Genomic DNA, 8,279 nt, shown 5'->3' with positions numbered 1-8,279 from the left:
CCTCTGTTCTCGTTTGTTCTGTTATATAATTTTATACACTGCTGGTGTCCTATGAAGTGTAACCTTCAGTCGCTGTTGGGCCTTTTTCCAATAATTAGTTATATGAAAAGCATTCTCTGCGGGGAATTTTTCTCTCTGTGTTAATAGCTCCCAGAGGCATTTCTGCTGTGTCATTTTTCCACTTTCAGTTACTTTTCTATGAAGCTACTCTATGCTACTTAGTCCAGCATAAAAAGATCTTGTTAGAAAATAAGAACAGTATCTCCTATATTGTGGCTTTGAAGGTAGAGAATAATGGTAGTAGCTAAAAGTAGAGATGGAAAACACTTACATTCCTTATGTGGATTAGACTGGATTCCATGGAGAGTTCCATCTCCCAAAGAGTTTTACAAAAGGATGTAATGGGCTGATATACAAAGCTGGCACTGTGCTCTTCTTGCCTAACAATTCTGGACTAGTCTTATTTGCCACTCACAAACTTGCAAACATCTAGTTAGCAAAGCTTTGAAATCCTGTACCCGAGGGATCCCAATTTAAAGCATGTCTGCTTTTTTCTTCTAATCTGCCCTTCTAAGACATGCTTGCCTTTTTTATCAGTTATAATGACAACCATTTACTATCACTTGAGGATGGTTGATACCTTTTGAGATATCTAATTTTGAAGAATACGCACTTACTGAAGTAAGTTTGGAGGATAGCTGTGGATTTGGATGGGGATATTAAGTAGTTGCCTCTACAGCAAAATCATCAGCATGTTTACTCATTGTTCAGTGAAATTTATTCCCATGTAAGTATGCATATTTAGATGTGGCACTGTTGTGCAAGAAGTGTTTACCCATGTAAGTGCTTCACACAGGGTTTGAAAGGTACTGGAATATACACCAGCTTGTATAAGGCCATAGCCACAGTTTGCTTGCTTGTTAGGGCTGTGCACTCCGCACCAAAAATCTGAGGGTCCAACAGAGCTCTGAACTTTCAATATGGTTAGGGGACGGTTTTAAAATTATCAGATACCCACGGTGCATAGTGAAGGTTGTTCCATTTTTGGATAACCGCTCCATTGTAGTCTGGCAATTAACAAAACACATCTGTCATTTTTAAAGATAAAGAGATGAAACTTGGCACCATGATAGCTCTTAAGTAGGGCTTTAGGCAAGTTTGAAACAGTTCCCTTCATCCCTTGATTTTTTTTTATAATCCCTCCCCCCCAAAACCATTCCCTCCTATCTATACACACATACACACCTGATCCTGCGTTAATTCACTCCTGTGCATTTATGGAGGGAGCTTTTATCCTTTGCTGATGCACAGTTGTGCATCTTCAGTTTATAAAAATAGAGATCGGCTGCGTTCCCTGACAGTTTGCTCTAACGGGGCAAAGTTGGGGTGAATTTTCTAACTTCTGAATGTGGAAGTTCCAGGAGCTCCAGAGATGATCTTAACAGGTGGGCATGTTTTTGTTGGAGTAGGCACTCTTTAAGATACTGTCATCCCAAGCCATCAGAAGGCTTTAAACTTAGAGAACCTTCAACCTTGTGTACTAAACTCAGTTTTGGAGAAGCTCTTAGATAGCTGCATTCCAGTGGTGAGTGGGGCTGAAGGCAAAGCTGGTGGAACAAAAATCCTACCATAGTGGAGTTTAAAGTTCTTTCTGCCTCTTAGGAGAGGCCTTTCAGTCTTTTGGGATGGTGAAAAACACATAAAAGCCAGGAAACCACCAATGATCAGTGGATGGAAGGGGGTTGGGCCAGGGAAAGGGGATGTGGCTCTTCAGGGACCCCAGGCCTGAGGTTTCCCATCCCTGCTTACTTCGGCATGTATCTGGTAACAAGCTATAAAAACGACTTGTATTTTTAAGTACTTCGGATTGTATCGAAACAGAAAACTACTGAGGACATCTTAAAATGGATAAGGGGTGTTCAATCTGTCAATGACAGTTGCTGCATTTTGGACTGTGTGAATTTTCTGAGAAGTCTTCAAAAACAGCTCCATAAGTTATAGAAGCTTCCTCTGGAAGTTAAAGCAGTGAATGGATGAGTGTCCAGATCTAGGAGTAGTTGCTGCTGGCTCACGAAGCTATGTTAGCACAAGACCCTTTGTGCTACAGATGCCACCTGGACCATCTAAAGCAAGAGCCTGAATTAACCAACCAACAGCCATGAACCTGTTCTGAAGGGGAAAGACATCCCCATCAATTAACACTTCCCATGTCAAACAAAATCACATTATCTGAATAGGATTGAGATTCGCTTTTTTCACTTTAACAGGCAGCCCATGAGGCTGCTTGAGCATTTGATAAGCCCATTTTAAGTTAAACATGAGTGGCTGTATGGAAACTGACCACATATATCTGAATATTAGTTCTTTGCATGCAGCAGTGTTCACATTGAGTTTTGATTCAAATCTAATTCTATCTCGGACATGTCAAAAAACATGAGCCCTCCTTGATTATCTCTTGTCTCCAACCAGTAACAAAGTAACCTTTTCTCCATAGCTGAAGCGAGTTGGTTTGTAAGAAGTGAAACAAATGGGTATTTTTGGATTGTACTTCAGACAATGGTTTTCATTTTAAATTATGGATTCTGCAATTCTGAATCTAGAGATATTCTCCTTTAAAAGAGTTTGTTGTTGCTATACTTCTGCAGTGCTGCTTTGGTTGTCTGCTAGTTTGTGGCTACATATTTGCCTTTATAAGTAGGATCTCCTTAACTTTTACAGAAATTATATATAAAATGTCACAAGAGCTTAACTGTAGCTTGCTTCTGTTTTTGTGTCTGGGTTTGATGAGAATATATAAGACGAGAAAGTTGTCCATAGGGGTGTTCTTCTTGTCTCTGGACTTGATGCTAGCTAGATTGGCTTTGAAATGTCTTCTGCTTTCATGATCCTCTTCTACTTTCCTTTCATGAATCATTTCGTGGAAAAGGCATTTTAAAATAAAAGGTTTCTTCCTCATTTTCTTCTGCGTTTTTATGTGGAAGTGAGTGGAGAACAAAGTCACGAAATTGCTGTGGTAGCAAGATGGGAAATGTTGGCCAGGTTCCAGCCAATGATAAGACCGCCGTATCATGATGTACATTGTTGCTAAGTAGAAAATCCTTTGTAAAAGGCCGAAGCTGTACTTCTCTCAGCATTTTTGAGAACATAGCAGGTTGTATTGCAGATACAGTGTAACAGTTGGATTCCAGCCTTTCCTATGGGTCCTTTTTGAGGACTTATTCCCTTATCATCTCCATTCCCATCAGAAGTAGCTGATTTAAGAGCATTTGCTAAGAAAAAGGTGTTGTATTTTTAAAAAGGAAAGTGTGTTGAGATTGATCTCATTAGGAGGGTGTTCCTTGTGCAATTACTGCTTTATTATAGGACAGCTCTTATATTTTCCTTTGATGTTAGAGCTTAATAAAATCACAATCTGAGGATCTGCTACCTGAATATTAACCTACACTCTATTTAGAGGTGTGTAATGAATGAGTGTGCACACTCTTACCTTCCTTCAAAGTAGAACAGGCTGCAACATTCTCGTCACGTTCTTTATTCTTGGGTAACTGCTACCACTTTCTCTTCAAAAACCCCTTAGGTCTGAGTGGGAGAACGATTCAGACTTGTGTTGCAGTCTTGTAGTATGGGAGCAGAGTGGGGAACTCTTAGTAACTCCCACCTTGCTTACAGGCAGCCACAGGAGTGTTTCTCTGTGTTATAGGCGATCAGTGAAAAGAGCATTCCACCATGTTAAGGCCGAAATTGGGGGTGGGTCATTCTGACATTCATAAAATGGAAAATGTTTCACCAATCTTTCTGAAATGGAGACCTGCCAGAAAGAAATGCTGGTTTTACATACCCTGCACATTTCAAGAAGATTGGTGAAATATTAAGGGCAGTATGGCAGTTCAAAGTACCAAAGTGGGAAAAACCTCTCTGGCTCAAAATGGCTCTTTTGTACTTCCTGGTGGCGGCAATTTTTTTGCACACTAAAAGCTCTGAATTGGGACCCTTACCCTTCAAACCAGTGGTGGGATCTTGTCCCCCTTTCCTTCTAGTTGGTGGAATGGCTTTTCTTTTTTCAAAATTCGCTTCCATTGATTTTTAATGAATATTTTTTTGCCCCATTAAAGTGAATACAGACTCATAACTCCTAAATGGAGCATGCTCACAAACGTTGCTCACTCCCCTCCCTCCTGTCTTAAATAGATTGGAATGTTGGAAATAAGATGGCTGCCTGGCTCATTTAGGAGCCATTTCCTTCTGCAGATAAGTCAAGGCCCTGTCTGGGCCCTCTCCTTCCCCACAGTGCTGTAGAGGCCAGGGAGGGAGAGAGAAACTATCTGCCTTGCTTGGAGGGAGGCCCTTCCCTGGCCTCCAAGGAAAAAGAAAACCTGGCTGGCTCAGGTAGGGGTTTGATGATAGAGGGACTGACTTTGTTGTGTGTCTGTGATTGTGAAGAGGGAGGTGTGTGTGTGTGTGTGTGTTTGAAGTGCTGGTGCATCCTTCCTAATTCAAAGTAAAGAATATGTGGCAAACTTTCCTTTGGGGTGGCAGTTCCTCGCCCAAGCCTCTTAAAGATTAAACTTTATGGAAAGAAATGTTTTGAGACTAGGAATGAGAGGAGGTTAACCCTGGCCTATCTGCCATGAGTTTAAACTTCTTCAGGTAGTGTGTGTTTCTTTAAAAGGTGCTGAACTACATTTTAAGCTTTCTTTCATAGATTTGTGTGTGTGTGTGTATTTTGAATTTGAACACAGATATAGGTCTCTTAAAAAAAATCTCTGGTGTGAAGGAAGGTTTTGGTGTGAAGGAAGGTGAATAGTTTTGTGAGGGAACTGGCTGTCATTTCCGGTTATGACCTTAATGAAGGCCGTGCTCTTTGCGCATGCCTGAAGTCCGAGGCAGACATTCCTACCGAACAGGTTTGAACAGGTTGTGCTATGCTGCCAAGTTGCGCACGCAATTCCTTTGTGTAAAAGTGTGTGCGTTGCCTTTGCATGAGGGGCGTGTATAAAAAGCCCCTCCTCCCAGTCCCCAGGGCAGCCGCCCGTGGACTCATCCTGTGCTGCTGTTTCGCTAGCGAATAAAGCTATCTGTTTGGACAAGAACTTTGGTGTGGACTCCAGTTTCTCCGTGTGGGCTCCAGTTTTTCCGTAACATTCCTGGCGCCCAACGTGGGGCCGCTTCCTTCAACAAGGAAACCTCAAGGAGTACTGGACAGCCTGCCAGGGAGATTTCCCCCACTCCAGCTTGCCTCCTCGCAGCTCCCCCCCAGGCGTCCGCCGACACTCATCGGGAGCGCGCCGTCAGCTTGCCTTCGGCTTCGCTGATGCCTGGTGATCTGGGGACGGACCGAACTGAGGGGGCAGCGTGGACGCAGCTGAACCTCTGTGGAAGTTTTGCTACAGATACCTTTCTAACCGGCGGCGGAGCTTCAGACAGGCGAGTAACAATGGGCTCTCTGTAATCTGTTTCTGTTCTGTTCAGCCAGCTCCCAGGAGCTGAAGGAGGGGCTGGATCAACCCCTCAGAAGCCGGAAGGTTTCTGTTTTCTGTTTCTCTGCTGGGCTGGATTTGGGGAGGAAGGGTGTTGTCTGTGTAATTGGTGTGTGAATGGCACCCTGATTCCCATTGTTGACCGTTGGATCCATCAGTCCTCTGGCGCCATTTTGTGCCTGGAAATTCCGGCAACGTGGGCTGGCAGCGTGTGATTGTGAACCTATTGTTTCACCAACTGACTCCCCCACTACCGATAGCCAGTTGGTTCCCCGTCTACCCACCTGATTTGTCTGTCTGTCTGGTGAGTTTAGAAAGTTAGGATGGGGGGAGGTTCTTCCACTCCATTAGATTCATGGTAGAGCTTTTTTGCAGAAGTTTTTTTTTTTACACTACCCAGTGTAATGTACAAAGGCGAAGAAAGATAAAAGAATCCAGCCCCACCGCCTGAGGCAGCTCACTTACAGTGCTTCAAAGGACAAACCAATCATACCTTGTCCTCAGGAAGAACTGCCGCCGCCTTATGTTTCGCCTACGGCGCCCCAGATGAGGCCCCCACCAACGGTGCCCACTGTTCAGTTCCGCTACTACAGAAAAGTTGGTGTTGTGTTAAAGTGAAAGAAAAAAAAATTGTCAGTTTATGTTTTCCACCCGGCCCAAGTGAAAAGAGAATGTTTTTTGTTTCCCTCCTACGCATCCCCCTTGCAGCCTCCTCCTCCCTAGTGTTTTTTTTGCTTCTCCTATGCTTAGCAGCTAGAGATAAGCAGTTTTGTTTCAGTGAAAGTTTTGTTCTCAGTGGAAGTAGTCCAAAGATTTTGAAGACTTTGTGTATTTTTTCTTTCACAAACCTCAGATAATTAGAAAATGTAGAACCCCATTTTCACGGAAGAAATGTCTTCCATAGCTTTGAAGATTCACTGCCTGAGTTAAAAAGCTCCTTGTAAGCACAAATAGTTTTGCCAACTGTTGTGCCAAGATGGGAGAAAGGAAAAGTATGTTGCTGAATGTCAGAAGTACGTAAAGTATGTGAATAGAAGAGGTGAAGAAGATAAGAAGTTGAAACATAGGGGAGGAAGAAAAAGAGAAGGAAAAAAAAAGAGGAAAGTGTTTGAAGGTTAGTGTACGTGGCATGGTTTTTGACCAGAAGGAGAAGGGGGGTAAAAGACCCCTGCCTTGAAAAAGTTAGTGAATGGACAATCTTGCGTCCTCTGCTGAAGAAGATTGGAAATACTGAATTGCTATATTTTTGTGTGTGTTTTGAACGTTGTGTTCTGAAAATTGCCCAGCCCTAAATGCAACTACAATTGAAGCCTAAAGCACCCCTGTGTTCTTGCATCAGTATCCTTTGAAATTAGAAGCCAGAAGAAGAATACAGCTATTGCTTTTTAAAAATGGACTTGTGAAATGATTAAAGCAATTAAAAACTCCAGCTTGCATTACTGTGTTTGCACTACCAGCCTCAAGTGTGCTGTGCCAAAAACGTGGCACAGACCAGTGGAGTACAGTAGAAGAAGCTGACACCTGAACCCTGCCTGCCAATCCAGATATGAGATCAACCTCCTTGTGGACCCAAGGCTTGCCTCATTGAATCCTGCCACGTTGATACCTGAACTACATAGAAGAAGTTCCAGAGCATGAATGCCTTGATGTCTTGCAACTTGACACCAAACCTCGTCCAGACCTATATGATGACCTCGAGTTGTTTACTGATGGATCCAGCTGCAATTGTACAACAAGCAGCTGAACTCGTAGTATGCACAGAAGCCCTGATGCTTGTTTCAGGCAAAAGACTATATTTACTGATTCAAAATATCACATGGACGGATTTGGAAAGAAAGAAGATTTGTGACTGCCCATGGAGCAGTGACCCATGGAGAATTAACAGTTGATCTGTTAGAAGCCCTAATGTTGCCAAAAGAATTGGCTAATTTGTCTACAAACAGCTGCCATAATTGGAGCTAGCCCATTTCTCAGTATTTGAATCCACCTTATGAAAAAGAAGACTTGGAATTAGCACAATAACTCAAAGTTTTCAAGAACCCAGAAAGATGGGATTTGTTACCCCTGATGTGCCAAGAATCATCATGACATCCCTGTTTAAAGATCAGGTGTTTAATGACTGAAAGACTTTTTGAGAACCATGATCAATAAATGCTCAGTGAATTGTTTTTACTGGCTTCATTTGTAAATGCATCAAAAGAAAAGCCCCTGCAGACATGGACTTGTTATCTTTTTTTTAAGAATCCAGAACACCATCGCCCTGCTCAGACATCTGGAGACTGCAGGTTACCGTGCTAATCAAGCCAAAGCCCAAATCTGCAAACAAGAAGTGACATATCTGGGCTTTATCATCAAGAAGAACACTCGACTTTTAGCTGCCAGCAGGGCCCAGGCAATCAATTGTATACCCCAGCCCCAGAACAAAAAGAATTACGAGTTTTCCTGGGCATGGCAGGGTACTGCCGGATCTGGATCCTGATCTACGCCGCCCTGACACAGTCCCTCTATGAACTCTTGAAACAGAAAGTCCCTGAATCCGGGACCCTAGACTGGACATCTGAAGCAAAAGAGAGCCTCCGGAATCTTAAATCAGCCCTTACCAGTCCACCCGCTCTAGGACTACCTGATATCAGCAAGCCCTTCCACCTCTATGTAGATGAAAGGAAGGGCACAGCCGTGGGCGTTCTGACCCAGAGAGTGGGTTCGTGGAATCGGCCTGTAGCATACCTAAGCAAGAATACTGATCCTGTGAGCAGAGGTTGGCCAGGATGTCTCCGATGTATCGCCGCCGCATGCCTGCTC

This window comes from Elgaria multicarinata, chromosome 3 (genome assembly GCF_023053635.1).
Source record: "Elgaria multicarinata webbii isolate HBS135686 ecotype San Diego chromosome 3, rElgMul1.1.pri, whole genome shotgun sequence".
Taxonomy (NCBI): domain Eukaryota; kingdom Metazoa; phylum Chordata; class Lepidosauria; order Squamata; family Anguidae; genus Elgaria; species Elgaria multicarinata.
This window is presented reverse-complemented; position numbering follows the sequence as displayed.